The sequence below is a fragment of the Penaeus vannamei genome, chromosome 20 (genome assembly GCF_042767895.1).
Source record: "Penaeus vannamei isolate JL-2024 chromosome 20, ASM4276789v1, whole genome shotgun sequence".
NCBI lineage: Eukaryota > Metazoa > Arthropoda > Malacostraca > Decapoda > Penaeidae > Penaeus > Penaeus vannamei.
The window spans coordinates 883,149-903,148 of NC_091568.1; the positions used below are offsets into that span (position 1 = coordinate 883,149).

Here is a 20,000-nt window from a genome sequence, read left to right on the forward strand (position 1 = left end):
GAGTGAAGGATCGAGTGAAGACACCGCCGGGGATCCTGAAAGAATGATCTCAAAAGGGGAGGCTTAAGCTCCGTTCCTTCCCTCGCAGATTTTTCTCGGGGGTGACTGGCAGGCGAACGTAAAGAGCCGCTGTCGGCTGTCTGGCGGAGGGACACGATGACCTGGAAGAGACTCGGCGCTCTGAACGGCAGCTTTAAGCGTCATAAATCAGGCTGAAAAATTACGATTTTTTTTTTTTTTTTTGAAGGGGGGTTAGAGGAGGGGGTGAAGGGGGGGGGGGGCGTAAGACATTGTCGCTGCGAGTGCCGAGGCCTTTGTGTGGCTACGGCGCTGGCGGGAATCCCCCTTCGCCAAAACGGAGATGTTGCGGAGCTGGAAGGCCGGGAGGAGGGAGCCGCGTGGGCCCTGACACACGCACGTCGCCATTTTGCTTCTCCCTTCGTCGTCGCCGTCGCTTTGGGCCGCGACTCGACCTGAACTTTGCCGAGAGAAATGGCGCTCCGATCGAACTCTCCTCTCCATTCCACCTCGAAAAAAAAAAATAATCCATTGATGATGCTTATTTGTTTAATGCCGTTTTTTTTTTATATATCTCGAGTGCCATCCGCGCAGAAATTGAAGAGCCGGTCGCGAAATCGGCCTCGACTGCTTTGTTTACCTTCCCGTTCATGCTGTTGCGCGGCCGCCATCAGTATGCACGGATTATCGCAGCGACACACAGATTATCGTCATTATTAGAGTCGATTAATTGCGGCTGTGCGTGATGATGGCGAACACGCTACTAAGGTATATATATATATATATATATATATATATATATATATATATATATATATATATATATATATATATATATATATATATATATATATATATATATATAGAGAGAGAGAGAGAGAGAGAGAGAGAGAGAGAGAGAGAGAGAGAGAGAGAGAGAGAGGGAGAAAGAGAGAGAGAGGGAGAGAGAGAGAGAGAGAGAGAGAGAGAGAGAGAGAGAGGGAGAAAGAGAGAGAGATAAAAAAATATGAAAGGGAAACTGGGTGAGTGGGAGAGACGGAGAGGGAAACACAGAGACAAAGGCGGACAGAGACAGACAGAAAGAGAAAGAGAGAGAATGATGAGGACCGAGAAAGAGCGCCGTCCGATAGTGCCAAATTACCGTTACAGTGCCAGTCCTAAAATCGTTATAGAAAGGGTATGGATGAGAAGGAATATTTTCACAAGAGGTGTATTCGAAACCGTCAAATACATCTCTTGTATTGTGAAGATATTCGTTCTCTTTCATACATTTTCTACGTTTGTCAACATGTGTACCGTTCATAAGGGAGGGAGAGAGAGAGAGAGAGAAAGAAAGAGAGAGAGAGAGAAAGAGAGAGAGAGAGAGAGAGAGAGAGAGAGAGAGAGAGAGAAGAGAGAGAGAGAGAGAGAAAGAGAGAAAGAGAAAGAAAGAGAAAGAAACAGAGACAGAGAGACAGACAAACAGACAGACAGACAGACAGACAGACAGAGAAAAGAGAAAGAGAAAGAGAAAGAGAAAAAGCAAGAGAAAGAGAATAGAGAAGAAAGAGAACGAAAGAGTTAAAAGAGAGAGAAGAGCTAAAAAAAAAAAAGGAAAGCTAATTACAAATATAGACAAACAAAGCATATAAACCCCGCATCGAATTGCCAATGAATTAAAGACCTGGTTAAATCAGCGCTTTAATTGACCAAAGTCCATTTCATCCCTTGTATTACAACCTCCCCCCCTCTCTCCTCCCCTCCTCCCTCTCTCTCCTCCCCCTTCCTTTCTCTCCTCCCCCACCCCCTACCCCCACCACCCCCCAGAAAAATAACATCCCTTGTATTACAACCCCCCCCCTCTCTCTCTCCTCCCTCCAAAAAAAAAATAACATCCCTTGTAATACAACCTCCCCTCTCTCTCTCCTCCCCTCTCCCCCTCTCTCCCTTCTCCCCCTTCCCCAACCCCCACCCCCCCCAAAAAAAAAATAACATCCCTTGTGTTACAACCCCCCCCCTCTCTCTCTCTCTCCTCCCCCCTCCCCCTCTCCCCCACCCCCACCCCCACCCCCAAAAAAAATAACACATCACTTAGCCTTACAACCTCCCCCCCCCTCTCTCTCTCCTCCCCTTCCCCCTTCCCCCATCCCCCCTCTCTCTCTCCCTCCCCCTCCCCCTCTCCCCCACCCCCACCCCCCTACCACCCACCCCCCCTCTCTCTCTCCTCCCCCTCCCCCTCTCTCCTCCCCTTCCCCCTCCCCACCCCCCCAAAAAAAAAAAAATAAAGGGGGAAAATGACAGAATCTACTTTTTTGCTAATAATTGCACCGAAACCGAGGGGGAATTGATAACATTAGCAATGAGCAATGATCATTTAAATCTGCGGGGGGATTTTTACCTGTTGTTGAATTCGGCAGAACATGAACCGGTAAGGAAAGAGGCGAATATTATTGTGTCGGTAATGTATTTTTTCTCTCTCTCTATTTCTCTCTTTATCGTTTTTTTTTCTATATCTCCCTTTATCGTTTATTTTTTTCTCTGTCTATTGTTTTTTTCTCTATCTCTTTATCGTATTTTTTCTCTATATCTCCCTTTATCGTTTTTTCTCTCTATGGCTCTTTATTTTTTTCTCTATCTCTCTTTGTCGTATTTTTTCTCTATATCTCCCTTTATGTTTTTTTTTTCTCTCTATCTCTCTTTATCATCTTTCCCTCTCTATCTCTTTATCATCTTTTTTCTCTATTTCTCTCTTTATCACATTTTTTCCCACTATCTCTATTTATCATATTTTTTTTTCTCTCTCTCTATCGTTTTTTCTCTCTTTTTCCTTGGCTGTTCTTTTTTTGCCAGACTCTCCTTGGGGGGAAGAACGTGTTGAGAAATAGATGATGCAGATCCGTGTGAGAAGAAAGAAGCCTTGAAGGAAATTACGTTTTTATGCTGGGATATGTAAAAAAAAAAGTGCATGATGTGATACACACACACACACACACACACACACACACACACACACACACACACACACACACACACACACACACACACACACACACACACACACACACATATATATATATATATATATATATATATATATATATATATATATATATATATAAACACACACGCAGCACCTCCCCCCCCCCTTCCACACGCGCGCACGCACATGCAAATATCGCCTCCGTCTCAGTTTACTCTTTCTCGTCGTCGAATTTTCTCCGCCATTAAGCTTTTGGCGGGAAACTGTTTACCGAGTTTATGTTTACCTCTTTCATTCATGTGAAAAATCTGTTTGAACATAAAGGTCATATCTTATAGATTAGAATTCGGTTTCTTTTTTAAGGGAGAGAAAAAGAGGAAGTAAGTATTCTTTCCCTTGGTAGAAAATATTATTATTAAAATTTTGCTTGGAAACGTGACAGCTGCCGTTGGAGCAACAGGAAACGGACTTAAAAAATATTCGAGTAAAATGGTTTTGTCTTTTTTTTTATTATTTTTTTTCTTCTTTTGCATTCTCTCTTTCTCTTTTATTTTCTTTCTTTTTTCTTCTCGCCTTTTGCCATCATCGCATCGTTCTGGGTTGGATGACTTTTTGTTGAACCTCCACAAAAATGTTTAATCTCGTAGGCCTTGAAACGTTTTCGTCCACAATTTTTTCTTAATTTTTACGGACATATATTTTTGTTTTTGTTGTGAGTAATGCTATCATTATTATTGTTGTTATAAAATATATCATTATTATTATTGTTGTTATTGTTATCATTATCATTTTCATTATTATAATGATGATGATTATTATTATTGTTATTATATATCATTATTATCATTATCATTTTTATCATTATTATTATTATTATCATTATGATTTTTATAATTATTATTACTGTTATTATTATTATTATCATTATCACTATGCTTGTTATAAATGGAAGCAGCAATCTGCCCTCGTGTCTGTCTGTCAGTCTATCCCTCAATCTATCTATCTATCTACCTCCATGTCTCTCTCTCTCTCTCTCTCTCTCTCTCTCTCTCTCTCTCTCTCTCTCTCTCTCTCTCTCTCTCTCTCTCTCACTCCCTCCCTCCTCCCCTCCCTCCCTCCCTCTTTCTCTCTCTCTCTCTCTCTCTCTCTCTCTCTCTTTCTCTCTCTCTCTCTTTCTCTCTTTCTCTTTCTCTCGCTCTCTCTTTCTCTTTCTCTCGCTCTTTCTCTTTCTTTTTCTCTCGCTCTCTCTTTCTCTTTCTCTCGCTCTCTCTTTCTCTTTCTCTCGCTCTCTCTTTCTCTTTCTCTCGCGCTCTCTTTCTCTTTCTCTTTCTCTCGCTCTCTCTCTCGTTTTCTCGCTCTCTCTCTCTTTCTCTCGCTCTCTCCTTCTCTCTCACTCTCTCTCTCTCTCTCTATATATATATATATATATATATATATATATATATATATATATATATATATATATATATATATATATTGAAGTTATTCTCCTGTCTCTCTTTCTTTTAAATAATAAACGGAGAGATAGATGGATAAAGAGATAGATGAGTAAATACATAGGAAAGAAGGAAGGAAATAGAGGAATAAGTCAATCAGTGAATAAGTGGATAGATAGACAGATAGATAGACAAATTATCGAAGAAATATGTCAGTTGAATAGATAGATAGATAGATAAATAGACGAATACGCAAATGGATGAATAGATAGATGGATAAATGGATAGACAGATACAAATAATAAATAAGTAGATACAGAAACTAATAGATCGATAAATAAAGAGATAGACAGAGCGATAAATAAACAGACAACTGGAGAAATGAATAGAGATGTGAAACCAAAAGAAAAAATATTGAAAAAAATCCCGACATTTTTATTTGTAGAGAATAAAAGGGAAACAAGATGTCGACCGGTGACTTTTAATTCTTTATTTTTTCTATTTTCTTTTTATCTATTCTCTTGTCTTTTAATTCGTAGGGACAAAAAGAAAAGAAAAATAGAAGGGAACGGAAGGGAAAAAACGACCCGATAGTTAACACTTTTCGGAGAATGCAAAAGGAAAAATTAGAAAATATATAATGATTAAAAAAACGCTTTTTTTAATCTCTAAAACGAGCTATGTAAAGAATGTTAACAATAATAGTCTTATAGACATAGTCCCTCACTCAAAAAAAAAGGAAAAAGAAAAAAAGAAAGAAAAAAGAAAAAACATATATATATAAAACAAAATCTGCCTTTTCAAAAATATATATTTTTGATATTGTTCTCTTTCTTCAGTTAACAACATTCGCAAAATAATTAAAGCGGGGATGTGTTCAGCGGAAAGAATCCGAAATGGTTTTATTTGGAAGGTTGGAGGTCCTGTGGGAGGGGGAGGGGGGAAGGAGGGGGGAGGGGAGGGAAGGAGGAAGGGGGAAGGGAGGGAGGGAGCGAGGGGGTGGAGGGAAGGGAGGGACTGGATGGAGGGAGGGAGGGGAGTAGAGAGAGGAAGGTGTGGGAGGGATGGAGGGAAGGAGAGAGAGATGGAGGGAGGGAGAGAGAGGGGCTAGGGGGATGAGGGAAGGGAGAGAAGGAGAGAGAGTGAAAGAGAGACGAGGGAGGGATGGATGGAGGGAGATAGGGAGGGAGAAAGAGAGGGTGGAAGGTGAGAAAGGGAGAGAAAGAGGTAGGGCGGGAGAGAGAGAAGTGAAAAAGGGAGGGAGAGGGGGATAGAGAGGGAGGTGAGGCAGGGAGGGAGAGAGAGAGAGGGAGGTGAAGGAGGGAGGGAGAGAGGGAAAGAGAGGGAGTTGAAGGAGGGAGGGAGAGAGGGAGATAGAGCGAGGTAAGGAGAGAGAGAGAGGGAATTGAGGCAGGGAGGGGGAGGGAGTAAGGGAGAGGGGAAGGGAGGAGGGAGAGAGAGGGAGAGAGAGAGAGAGAGGGAGGTGAGGCAGGGAGAGAGAGGGAGGTGAGGCAGGGAGAGAGGGAAAGAGAGGGAGGTGAGACAGGGAGGGGGAGGGAGTAAGGGAGAGGGGAAGGGGGGAGGGACGGTCATGCACTTTCATTCATACGCAAATGGCTCGCTTTACTTATGGCGGCCATTGGAGTCATGCGGTGCCATCTATACTCTGTGCATGGAAGATCTGTTTTCTTTCTTTCTTTCTTCCTTCCTTCTCTTTCGTTCTCTCTGCGCTTCTCTTTCTCTGTTGCTTTCTTTGTCTCCCTTCCTTCTTCCCTTGCTCTTTCCCTCCTTTCCTTCATTCGCTCTTCTTCTCCCTTTCCTCCCTCCCCCTTCGTTTCTCTTCTCCCTCTCTCTCTCTCTCTCTCTAACCCTCCCCCTCTCCCACCATCCCTCCCTGCTCTTCCCTCTTTCTCTTACCCTCCCTCCATCCCTCTATTCCCCTCCTCTGCTCTTCCTTTCCTCCTCTCCTCCACCATCTCTCTCTCCCCACCCCTCCCTCGCCTCTCCTTCCACCCCCTTTCCCTCCTCACCCCTCTCCCTCTCTCTCTAACCCTTCCCTTCCTCTCCTCCCCCTCCCCCTCCACCCGATTCCCCCTTTCCCCCCTCTCCAATCTCCCTCCCCCTCCACTCCGACTCCTCTCCACTCCCCCTCCTCCCCTCCCTCTCCTTCCACCCTCTTCCCTTTCCTCTCCCCTCTCCACCCCCCGTCCCTCCTTCCCTCCACCCTCTCCCTCCCTCCCTCCACCACCCTGTCCCTCTCTCCTTCCCCTCACCCCGATCTCTCTTCCGATCCCTCTCCCAACCCTCTCCCCTCCACCCCCCGTCCCCCTTCCTCCACCCTCTCCCACCCTCCCTCCCACCACCCTCTCCCACCATCCCTCCCCTCCTTCCCCTCCCACCATCCCTCCGATCGCTGTTTGCAACATGTAGCCCTCCTCCCGCGGACATTTCAACCGATGCAGAGGCAATAAGATCAACACACGCTGTCACATCCCAGCGGCAGCAAACACACACTTGGACCAGCGGACTCCTCGGCTGCAACTCGGTAAACAGCGGTGAGAGAAGCCGGCACTACACATCGCAGCAGGTGGTGGGGAGAGAGGGGAGAGGGGAAGGGTTGAGAGGAGGGAGAGAGGGGAGAGGGAAGGGAAGGGGAAATTGAGGAGGGAGGAGAAGGGAAAAAGGAGAGGGGGAGGAGGGAGGAGGAGGAAGGTGAGGAAAGAGGAGGAAAAAGGGAGGAGAGGGGGAGGAAAGGGGGAGGGAGAGGGGAGGAGGAGGAAGAGGGAGGGTTGAAGGAGAGAGGAGAGGGGAGGAGGGGGAAGGAGAGGATAGAGAGGAGAGGGAAGAAGGAGGGAGGGAAGGAGAGAGAGACAGGGAAAAGAAATGAGAGAGAGGAGAAGAGAAGGGAAAGAGAGGGAAAGAGACGAAGAGAGGAGGAGACGGAAAAGGGAAGGGAAGAGGAAGAAGAAAGAGAGAGGACGCGAGGGAGAAATTGAAGGGGAAGGGACGGGAAGGAGAGAGGAGGAGAGGAGGAAGGGACGGGAAGGGGAGAAGAGTGGAGAAAGGAAAGGGTAGAGGAGAGGAGAAGGAGAGAGGAGAGAGAGGAAAGAGGAGTGGGGAAGGGAAAGGGAGAGAGGAGGTGAGAGGGGAAGGCGAATGGGAAGGGAAGGAGAGAGGGGGGGAGAGGAGTAGGGGACGGGACGGGGAGAGGAGAGAGAGAGGGGTACGGGCATAAGCCAGGCGTTTGGCAGGTGAAAGGGAGTAGGGTGGGGGAGGGGAGAGGGGGGGGGGATGGGTGTCTGTTATGGATAGGGGGTCTTCTATCGATCCCCATAAAGGTTTTCGAAAGAGGGGCAGAAGGAAGCGAAGGAGAAAGAGAGAGAGAGAGAGAGAGAGAGAGAAAGAGAGAGAGAGAGAGAGAGAGAGAGAGAGAGAGAGAGAGAGAGAGAGAGAAGAGAAAGGAAGAGAGAGAGAGAGAGAGAGAGAGAGAGAGAAAGAGAGAGAGAGAGAGAGAGAGAGAGAAAGAGAGAGAGAGAGAGAGAGAGAGAGGAAAGAGAAGGAGAATAAGGAAACAGAAAGATAGACAGGAACACCAAACACACACACTAACAACAACAACAACAACAACAACAACAACAACAACAAAAAGAGTAATATCAAGAACGCCCAGAGCAATTACAATAAAAATAAAGATAATAATGAATCATAACGACCTTGACAACCGCCTCTAGAGCAGCATTGCCAAATTTTACGACAGAATCATGCTATGCCGACGAGGACTTAACCGAAGCCGTGAAGAAGGGGGGGGAAGCATAACGCCGATAAACGGGGAACGGAAGGAGGGACGATATCAAAACCGTGAATGAAATGAAGAATAATGAATTGTGATAGTCGGTCGTAAGGTGATAAAGAGCGGGGGTAAGAGAGGATGGGAGGATTCATGGCGGCGGGAATTGTTGGAAAATTGTTGGTTTTATTTGGTATTTTGCAAAGATAGCGGATGATATCATATATATATATATATATATATATATATATATATATATATATATATATATATATATATATATATATATATATATATATATAGATAGAAAGATAGAGAGAGAGAGAGAGAGAGAGAGAGAGAGAGAGAGAGAGAGAGAGAGTAAGAGAGAGAGAGAGAGAGAGAGAGAGAGAGAGAGAGAGAGAGAGAGAGAGAGAGAGAGAGAGAGAGAGAGAGAGAGAGAGAGAGAGCAACCTTGATCGCCAAAAAAAGAGAGAGAGAGAAAGAGAGAGAGAGAGAGAGAGAGAGAGAGAGAGAGAGAGAGAGAGAGAGAGAGAGAGAGAGAGAGAGAGAGAGAGAGAGAGAGAGAGAGAGAGAGAGAGAGAGAGAGAGAGAGAGAGAGAGAGAGAGAGAGAGAGAGAGAGAGAGAGAGAGAGAGAGAAAGAGAGAGAGAGAGAGAGAGAGAGAGAGAGAGAGAGAGAGAGAGAGAGAGACAGAGAGAGAGAGAGAGAGAGAGAGAGAGAGACAGAGAGAGAGAGAGAGAGAGACAGAGAGAGAGAGGGCAGAGAGAAGAGGGCAGAGAGAGAGAGAGAGAGAGAGAGAGAGAGAGAGAGAGAGAGAGAGAAGAGAGAGAGAGAGAGAGAGAGAGAGAGAGAGAGAGAGAGAGAGAGAGAGAAAGCAACCTTGATGTTAAAGAAAAAGAAAAACAGAAAAGGAAAAAAAGAAAAAAGAAAAAATGAAAAAAGAAAAAAAGAAGAAGAAAAAAAAAGAATAATGAAAAAGCGAAGAAGAGCACGAGAGTTGCGGTCTCCTCGCCTCACCTCCTTCGCTTCGTCTCACCCTCAATAATCCTCTTAAAATTCCTCTCGCAACACGGGCTGAGGGGGAAGGCGGGGGGGGAAGAGGGGAAAGAGGAAGGAAGAGGAGGAGGAAGTGTGGAGGGGAGGGGGAGGAAGGAGGGGGAAGTGAGAGGGGGGAAGAGAGGGAGGGGAAGGAGAGCAGGGAAGTGTGGGAAGTGTGGGAGGAAGGGGGAGGGAAGGAGGGAAGGAGGGAGGGGAGGAGGGGGAAGTGTGAGGGGAGGATGGAGGGAAGAAGGGGGAGGGGATAGAGAAGGGAGGGAGAGGAAGGAGGGAGGAGAAAGGCGAGGGGGAGGAGAAGGAAAGATGAAGAGGAAAAGGGGGGGAAGGGAGGAGGGGAGAGAAAGCTGGGAGGGAGGAGGAGGAGGAGGAGGAGGAGAGTGAAGAAGGGGGGAAAGAAAGGGATGGAGGAAAAAAAGAGGAAGGAGAAATTAACGAAAAGGGAAGGAGAGTTAATGAAAAGCGAGGAAGAGGGAAAGTCACGTTAGCTTTCAGGAGGAATGAGGAAGAAAGAGAGAGAAGGAGGAAGGAAGAAAGAGAGAGAAGGAGAAAGGAAGAAAGAGAGAGAAGGAGGGAGGAAGAAAGAGAGAAGGAGGGAGGAAGAAAGAGAGAGAAAGAGGGAGAAGGAGAAAGGAAGGAAGGAAAGAGGGAGAAGGAGGGAGGAAGAATCAGATAGAAATAGGGAGAAGGAGAAAGAGAGGAAAATAAGGAAGGAGGATGAGAAGGAGAGAGGAAGAATGAGAGAAAGGGAAGGAAAGGAGAAGGAGGAAAATAAGGAAAAATGAGAGAGAAGGAAGGAGAGAAGGGAAGAAGTAGGAAGAGGGAGTGGAGGGAGAAGAAGAAAGGTAAAAGAGAAAAGACTGAAGAGGAATAAAGGGAAAGAGAAAGAGGAAGAGGAGATAGAGAGATAGAAGGAAAGAGGAGATGGAGAGAGAGAAGGAAAAGGTTGTGTGTGTGTGGGGGGGGAAATTGGAGGAGGAGGAGGAAGGGAAGGGGAGATATGTGTTAAAGGCGAAGGTGGAGAAGCAAGAAGCCAAGATGAGAAGATGGGAAACACAGAGAGAAAGAAAGAGAAAGAGAGAGAGAGAGAGAGAGAGAGAGAGAGAGAGAGAGAGAGAGAGAGAGAGAGAGAGAGAGAAAGAAAGAGAGAGAGAGAGAGAGAGAGAGAGAGAGAGAGAAAGAAGAGAAAAGAAAGAGAGAGAAAGAGAGAGAGAGAGAGAGAGAGAGAGAGAGAGAGAGAGAGAGAGAGAGAGAGGGAGAGAGAGAGAAAGAGAAGAGAAGAAGAAGAGAGAGAGAGAAGAGAAGAAGAAAGAGAAAGAAGAGAAAGAGAAAGAAAGAGAAAGAGAAAGAGAAAGAGAAAGACAGAGAGAGAGAGAGAGAGAGAGAGAGAGAGAGAGAGAGAGAGAGGGAGAGAGAGAGAGAGAGAGAGAGAGAGAGAGAGAGAGAGAGAGAGAGAGAGAGAGTGCCCCTCGTCCACAAGTTTAACAGATGAATATGAACGTCGGTTACAGGGGACAGCCTCGCCTTATCAGCTGTTAATATAAATGCCGAGCCCTGTGTACTCGCCTCTCTGTGTGCTGTGTACCTCGAGCGCTGTGTACCTCGGCTATATGTGCACGTGGCTGTGTGTACCTTGGGCGCTGTGTAACTTGGGCGCTGTGTACATTTGGCGCTGTGTACCTTTGGCGCTGTGTACCTTGGGCGGTGTGTACCATGGGCGGTGTGTACCTTGGGCGCTGTGTAACTTGGGCGCTGTGTACCTTGGGCGCTGTGTACCTCGGGCGCTGTTGTACCTTGGGCGGTGTGTACCTTGGGCGGTGTGTACCTTGGGCGGTGTGTACCTTGGGCGGTGTGTACCTTGGGCGGTGTGTACCTTGGGCGCTGTGTACCTTGGGCGCTGTGTACCTTGGGCGCTGTGTACCTTGGGTGCTGTGTACCATGGGCGCTGTGTACCTTGGGCGCTGTGTACCTTGGGCGCTGTGTACCTTGGGCGCTGTGTACCTTGGGCGCTGTGTACCTTGGGCGCTGTGTACCTTGGGCGCTGTGTACCATGGGCGCTGTGTACCTTGGGCGCTGTGTACCTTGGGCGCTGTGTACCTTGGGCGCTGTGTACCTTGGGCGCTGTGTACCTCGGCTATATGTGCACGTGGCTGTGTGTACCATGGGCGCTGTGTACCTTGGGCGGTGTGTACCTTGGGCGCTGTGTACCTTGGGCGCTGTGTACCTTGGGCGCTGTGTACCTTGGGCGGTGTGTACCATGGACGCTGTGTAACTTAGGCGCTGTGTACCTTGGGCGCTGTGTACCTTGGGCGCTGTGTACCTTGGGCGCTGTGTACTTTGGGCGTTGTGTACCTTGGGCGCTGTTGTACCTTGGGCGCTGTGTACCTCGGCTGTATGTGCACGTGGCTGTGTGTAGCGCGTGTGTGTATACCTGGCTGCGGGTGGCTGGCGCACCTCCAGAGAGGGCTCATATCTGTCACCCTCTCTCTTTCGACTCACTTCACAACTCATGTCTTGACACCGCAACATATCCCGACGTGTGCGAGTCTGTGGGGGGAAGGGGTCATGTCATGGAGGTATGACTGGGTGTTCATTTCTGTGGAGTTATTTCGAGATGTGCATAAGTGTTCGTTTTTTATGAGTTCATGTCTAAGCGGTCTTGTCTGAGTGTTTAGAGATGAGAGTTGGTCATGTCAGAGTGGTCTAAGCGCTTATCTCTAGTTGTTCATGTCAGGTTATTCATGTCAACGTTCTCATCTCTAGTTGTTCATGTCAACGCTCTCATCTCTAGTTGTTCATGTCAACGCTCTCATCTCTAGTTGTTCATGTCAACGCTCTCATCTCTAGTTGTTCATGGCAACGCTCTCATCTCTAGTTGTTCATGTCAGCGCTCTCATCTCTAGTTGTTCAGGTCAACGGTCTCATATCTAGTTGTTCATGTCAACGCTCTCATCTCTGATTTGTTCATATCCAACACTTCTCATCTCTAGTTGTTCATGTCAACGCTCTCATCTCTAGTTGTTCATGTCAACGCTCTCATCTCTAGTTGTTCAGGTCAACGGTCTCATATCTAGTTGTTCATGTCAACGCTCTCATCTCTAGTTGTTCATGTCAACGCTCTCATCTCTAGTTGTTCATGTCAACGCTCTCATCTCTAGTTGTTCATGTCAACGCTCTCATCTCTAGTTGTTCATGTCAACGCTCTCATCTCTAGTTGTTCATAAGTTATTCATATCAACGCTCTCATCTCTAGTTGTTCATAAGTTATTCATGTCAACGCTCTCATCTCTAGTTGTTCATAAGTTATTCATGTCAACGTTCTCATCTCTAGTTCGTGTCTACTTTCTTATCTCGAAGCTTACTCACTCATATCTACTTTCTCCTTTTCAATCCCCTTTCGACCCGGCTCACGTCTTCTCACTTCTTTCTCTTTCATATTTGGGGCGATTTCTACTCACTTCAAATACCTTCGGAGACGATAGATAGATGTTCCTTCTTATCTATCGTTATCTATCTATCTATCCCTTCCATTTGTGGATGTAAGAGACGTAACTGGTTTTTAATTTTGCCGACTGTCTGAGAAAATGACATGAGGTTTTTGAGGTGACGTGCATACAGACACGAGGAGGATTTGTGGGTGAGTCTGTCTGTTTCTCTGTCTGTCTTGGTTTGTCTCTGTCTTTGTTTCTGTTTCTGTTTCTCTCTATATTCTTTTTTTTCTCATACTCATTCTCTTTTTCTGGCTCTCTCCCTCTTTATCTCTCTATCTATCTATCTATGTCCTTTATGTTTGTCTGTCTATCTCTGCCTCTGTTCGTCTGTTAGGCATTATCTATCTGTCTGTCTGTTTGTCTCTCTTTCTGTCTGTCTGTCTCTCTCTCTCTCTCTCTCTGTCTGTCTGTCCTTCTCTCTAATCTCTCTCTCTCTCTCTTTCTCTACCTTCTCCTCCTCTCAAACATACAAACACATCCAGAAACACACGCACTCATAAGCAACAAACACGCACATGCAACGCACGCACATGCAGGCACTTGCACACGCACACACGCAGGCATTCACATATATACAGCATTATTTATGATAACCGCAACACAACCTGGATGTGACCCAAGTTCTAGCTGTAATTAGACCGGGCTGCTTCATTTAGACCGCGAGAAGGCATTCCCGCCCCAATACACCCTCGCCGTAAGGTCGCATTCCGCTCGGAGGGGGGAATCCTGATCTCCATTTTGGCGCGCAAACCCGAATCAGCTGATCGTCCATCATCCGACGTCCATTTATTTTCACCGTACAGGAAGAGCGACGGCCGGTATAAGGTGAAATAAATGGAAGGCGAGAATGAATCCGGGGGTCTTTCCCCTTTTTTTTTTCTAATCAACTCTTAATTTTAAAAGTTGATTATCCTTCGTAGCTGCCAATATGTCACCGCTCCGGAGTTCAATTATGAATGCTCATTATGAGTCCGAGACTGGGATCGAGCCAATATGGCCGCCGATGCATAATGCTATTAATAAAACCATCATAAATTCCGATGTTTGGAAACGCCAAGGCTGCCTGCGAGATATATGGGCGTGGTACGTGTTGGGCGTGTGGGCGTGCATAATATACGGGGATGACATGTGCGTGGGCGCCGGGGGAAGGGAGTGATCGCGAAAGTGGGCGTCTCGAGTATTTAAGGGCGGCGATGTTCTGGCTGCGGGAGATGACGTCATCCCGAAGGCGATGCTGTAGGATTACATTCACACACAAAAACATAGATGTCAAACGCAAATACGTACATATACTTAAGACTCTGTCTGTCTGTCTGTCTGTCTGTCTGTCTGTCTGTCTATCTGTCTGTCTGTCTCTCTCTCTCTCTCTCTCTCCCTCCCTCCCTCTCTCTCTCTCTCTCTCTCTCCCTCCCTCCCTCTCTCTCTCCCTCCCTCCATCCCTCTCTCTCTCTCTCTATCTCTCTTCCTTATATATATGAATGTGTGTGTGCTTGTGTGCGTGTGTGTATATATATACGTACACACACACGTACACACACATAAACAACCACACACACTCCTTCCCTTCCGCCTCTCCCCTCCCACTCCCCTCCCACTCCGCTCCTCTCACCCCTCCTCTCCCCTCCCACTCCGCTCCCATCCCTCCCACTCCCCTCCCTCCCCTCCCATATATATGTGTGTGTCATGTGTGTATATATCCCCTCCGTACTCCGCTCCACTCCCCTCCTCCACACTCCTCCTCCGCAGCTCCCCTCCCTCCCCTCCCTTCCCCTCCCTTTCCGCCTCTCCTCCCCTCCCACTCCCCTCCCTCCCCTCCCACTCCCCTCTGCTCCCCTCCCACTCCCGCTCCTCCCCTCCCACTCCACTCCTCTCCCCTCCCACTCCCCTCCACTCCTCCGCCTCTCCCCTCCCACTCCCCTCCCACTCCCCTCCCACTCCGCTCCCACTCCCCTCCCACTCCGCTCCCACTCCGCTCCCACTCCGCTCCCACTCCCCTCCCACTCCCCTCCCACTCCCCTCCCACTCCCCTCCCACTCCTCCGCCTCCCTTTGTCTCCCCGGCTGAAAATCGTGATTCCGGCTTTAGGGAGTTAGCGGCCGTCCAGTGCCTGCCAAGCCCCGTAAAGTCGGCTCTGGCAGTGCCTCTCCCTGGCACTCCCAAAGGCACCGCCGCTGAACTGCTCATTTCTCATCGTTTTCTCGCGATGGGCTTGGCTCCGTCGGTCTGCTGGGGTCTGGGGGGGTCTGGACTGTGCTGGGGCGTGGGGGGGTGTGTGTGTGGGGGTGTGGGGTGTGGGCTGAGCTGGGCCGGGGGTGTGTGGGAGTGTGGGGGTGTGGGGTGTGTGCTGTGCTGTGTCGGTGTGTGTGTGGGGGTGTGGGGGATGTGGCTGAGCGCTGGGTCAGTGTGTGGGTGGGTGGGGTGGGGGTGTGTGGGTGTGTGGGTGTGTGTGTGTGTGTGTGTGTGTGATTTGTGTGTATGTGTGTGTGTGTGTTGAGTTTGGTGTTGATTTTGTTTCGTTGTATGTTTTTGTTGTTCATTTTGTTATTGATTTTGTTCCTGATTTTGTTGTCGTTCATTTTGCTGTTTTTTGTTGTTTATCTTTGTTTTTGTTAATCTTATTATTGTTGTTTTGTTGTTTTTGTTCATTTTGTTGGTGATGTTTTGTCGTTTTTGTTGTTGTTATTTTTTATTTTGTTTAGAGGTTATTTTTGTTATCATTTTTGTTATTATTTTTGTTGTTGTTTTTGTTGTTATTTATGGATTCTTTTGTATGGTTTGGCACTGTATTTTAGTATTTTCTCTCTTTCTAGACATTGTGAATATGATCTCTGTTGAAAATGTGATGTTGTACATTACAATGCATATTACAATACAAAATGTATGATATAATAATGCACAATATAATTATGATAATTCATTTCCTCTCTTTATCTAGTAATTATAAAGATAATCTCTGTGAAACTCGTTATGTTGCACTCTGTATTGCATAATACAATATATAATGTAATAATATAATACAATGATATACTATATATTTATGATAACACCCCATCTTTTTCTCGTAATAGTGAAGTTAATTTCTGTGGATTCCTATATTGCACTCTGTAATATACAATACAATATATAATGTAATTCACAACACAATGATCTATACAGGTTTGATTACCACCCCCCTCTCTTTTTATAGTAATTATGAAGATAATTATTCTTTTTATAGTAATTATGAAGATAATCATTTTTTTATAGTAAATATGATAATTATTCTTTTTATAGCAATGAAGATAATTTTTCTTTTTATAGCAATTATGAAGATAATTACTCTTTTTATAGTAATTATGAAGATTGACTCTATTGACATCTACATATTGTGTGGCATTCATGTCAAAGGAATTGCAACAGGAACAACGAAGGGAAGAACAAGAAAACACACGAATATGCCCTTTCGCTATTGCCTCTTCATGCCCCGAGGAAGAAAAGCGAAAAGGCCTTCAATATATTCGTGTGTTTTCTTGTTCTTCCCTTCGTTGTTCGTGTTGCACTTTGTATCTGTGTTCGTAGGGATTCCGACAGCATCCTAAGAAACATCTTTGACCTCTCGGTGGCACTGCTCATGGCCCTCGACTGGCACTGGAGGATGCGGAGTGGACGAGGATATGAAATCGTGGCGGGGGGGGGGGGGGAGGGGGGTGGAGATGGAGTGCAATGGAAAGGCTGAGGTTGCAGACAAAGACACAAGGACAGACATGCAAGATGCATCCATATATATGTATATATATATATATATATATATATATATATATATATATATATATATATATATATGTGTGTGTGTGTGTGTGTGTGTGTGTGTGTGTGTGTGTGGGTGTGTGTGTGTGTGTGTGTTTGTGTGTGTTTGTGTGTGTGTGTATGTTTATGTGTGTGTGTATGGAGAGAGAGAGAGAGAGAGAGAGAGAGAGAGAGAGAGAGAGAGAGAGAGAGAGAGAGAGAGAGAGAGAGAGAGAGAGAGACAGAGAGAGAGAGAGAGAGAGAGAGAGAGAGAGACAGAGAGAAAGAGAGAGAGAGCCACACATACCGCAGAGGCAAACTGTACTCAGAGCACAACCAACGAACGTAGGAATAAAGCCCGAATATATTTGAATATCATGAAGTTTACATGAAGTTTAGCTGTGTCCTGAATTTAGTTTGAATCAAAGTTGGACCATATAAGGAAATTATCCTGGCGAATAGGATATCAAGCTACATTGCACGGGGCTTGCTCGCTTGAGGGACTCTGGCCGCAGGATTTAGCCAAGTTCTGAATAATTTGCAAGCTGTAGGACGGTGTAGAGCCAGCCCGAGGAGTAACTTGGACCCGAGTTCCAAAATGGATTTTCTCGACCTTGACAATTCGCAATTCTTTTTTTTTTATATATATATATTTGTGTGTTTTGTGAGGATAATGATGAAACACATAACGTTTGAGATTGTGCACATAAATATTCTGTTTCCGTTTGTACACGCATACGTACACGCATACTGGGAAAATACATGCAAACATACATTTACATTTATATTTCCACACACACACACAAACATACACACACACACACACACACACACACTCACAAACACACACATACTCACAAACATACACACACACACACACTCACAAACACACACCCACACACACACACACACACACACACAAACATACACTCACAAACACACACACACACACAAACACACACACACACTCACAAACATACACACACACACACTCACAAACACACACCTACGCACACACACAAACATACACATATACATACAGAATCAGGCCGGTAATACTTACTATTTCGGCCATCCCGTTTAACAAACCGGATTACACTCTTATTACGTAATTTCGCGCCATAAAAGCCACAGACAACACGTTCCCTTCGCTAATATAAAACGCAGCCAAATGAACCACAATGGAAAGGGTAATTCACTTGAACGCACGACAAATGGCGCAGCGTGTTAACAGATTATCTTTTATTTTTCGTTGTTCATTATCTCTTCTCTCTCTCTCTCTCTCTTTTCGTATTCCTCCCATTCGTCTTTGCTGAATTAACAGATTATCTTTTATTTTTCGTTGTTCATTATCTCTTCTCTCTCTCTCTCTTTTTCGTATTTCTCCCATTCGTCGGTGCTGAATTAACAGATTATTATTTTTTTTTTCGTTGTTTATTATCTCTCTTTTTCGTATTTCTCCCATTCGTCGGTGCTGAATTAACAGATTATCTTTTATTTTTCGGTTTGTTCATTATCTCCTCTCTCTCTCTCTCTCTTTTTTCGCATTCCTCCCATTCGTCTGTGCTGAAGTAACAGATTATCTTTTACTTTTCGTTGTTCATTATCTCTTCTCTCTCTCTCTTTTTTTCGTATTTCTCCCATTCGTCGGTGCTGAATTAACAGATTATCTTTTATTTCTCGTTGTTTATTATCTCTCTTTTTTTCGTATTTCTCCCATTCGTCTGTGCTGAATTAACAGATTATCTTATTTTTCGTTGTTTATTATCTCTTCTCTCTCTTTTTTTCGTGTTTCTCCCATTCGTCGGTGCTGAATTAACAGATTATCTTTTATTTTTCGTTGTTCATTATCTCTCTCTCTCTCTTTCTTCTTTTTTCATAATTTTCCCATTCGTCGGTATTGGAGCAGGAAGGAAAGGAAAGGAATATATATATATATATACATATATATATATAAATATATATATATATATATATATATATATATATATATATATATATATATATATATATATATATATATATATGCTTTTTATTGTGATTAAGAACTGCTCGAGATTTAATTCTTTAATTTAATCCAGATTCTTGCAGGAGCGATAACGAACTCGATTCTGCTCAGTTCTTAATGACTTGGTTCAAGGAGGACCTCGGGAACGCGTGTTGGGGAAGTGCTTGGAGTGGGAGAGGCGTGCTCGGTTCGGGACCAGCCTCGAGCAGATCCGAAACTCCGAAAAAAATAATGATAATGAAATAGTAATAATAGTGGAAAATAAGGATGATAAGATAGTAAAAATAAAGAAGAAATATGGTGATGATAATGATGATGATAATAAAGATAACAATGATAGTGATAGTAATAGCAATGATAATAATAATAATAATAATTATGATAATAACAACTATAATGATAATAAAAATAATAATGATAATAACAATTATAATAACAATAATAATAATAACAATAATAGTAGTAATAATGATAACAGTAATAATAATGATAAGAAGAATGATAACAGTAGTAATAATAGTAGAAGTATTAATGATAACTGGACACGCTTTGGTCACGTGACGTCTCGAACCGCTTCGAACCAGTTCATCTATTTCCGCAAGAGATCTGTGGAGGCAATTTCCTTTTAAATATTCTAGACGAATCTATTCCCACGTAGAAGAGAATAGCAGAGCGGAAAGTAAAAGAGAGAGAGAAAAAAAAAGAAAAGAAAAACATGAAGATTAAAAAAGCCAAAAAGAAAATAGAAAAAAACAACAACAACGGAACAGCTGTCGAATTTTGATGAATTAAAGGGAGCGAAAGGGAGTGAGTAGCGAAGAGCCAATTATCCTAAATGCCTATTCCCGGCCATTCCTCCTACTGGATTCCAGGATTCCTCTATTCCTACCTACTCCTACACACACACTTACACACGCCCGCCCCCTCCATCAATGACACCGCTGCCACCATAAAGCGACTCCACGCCCCTCCCTCTTTAACACCGCTGCCACCATAAAGCGACTCCACGCCCTTAGCACTGACGTCAGGAGAGGCACCTCCTCTGCGCCTCCCGAGGGTAACACATCATTCCCACTCCTTTGCTATGTATGGACGACGAAGGAGAAAATTCGACCCAAAGATAGCTTGATTTTATCCCCTCCGCTTTAAATCGCACGGGTCTTACTCAATCTGGTTAATATAAGATTAAAAAAGATGACTTTGAACCTCCCTAATTGCACGGATCTAACTCAAATGGGTGATTATGATATATGTATAAAAAAGATGATTTTGAACTTCGAAACTTCGAACTTTGAAACCTCTCTCTCTCTCTCTCTCTCTCTCTCTCTCTCTCTCTCTCTCTCTCTCTCTCTCTCTCTCTCTCTCTCTCTCTCTCTCTTTCTTTCCTTTAGATCTTTGAGCTTTAAATAGCACGGATCTAACTCGACCGGATTAATATAAGAGAAAAAAAAGATGTCTTTGAACCTCGCCAGACGGTAAGC

General features: G+C 44.9%; 1 protein-coding gene across 1 annotated transcript in view; it reads left to right on the plus strand.

Annotated features, from left to right (window-relative positions):
* Positions 1-20,000, plus strand: part of LOC113812021 (uncharacterized) — a 76,342-nt gene that overhangs the window by 25,544 nt on the left and 30,798 nt on the right. The gene's annotated exons all lie outside the window — the stretch shown is intronic.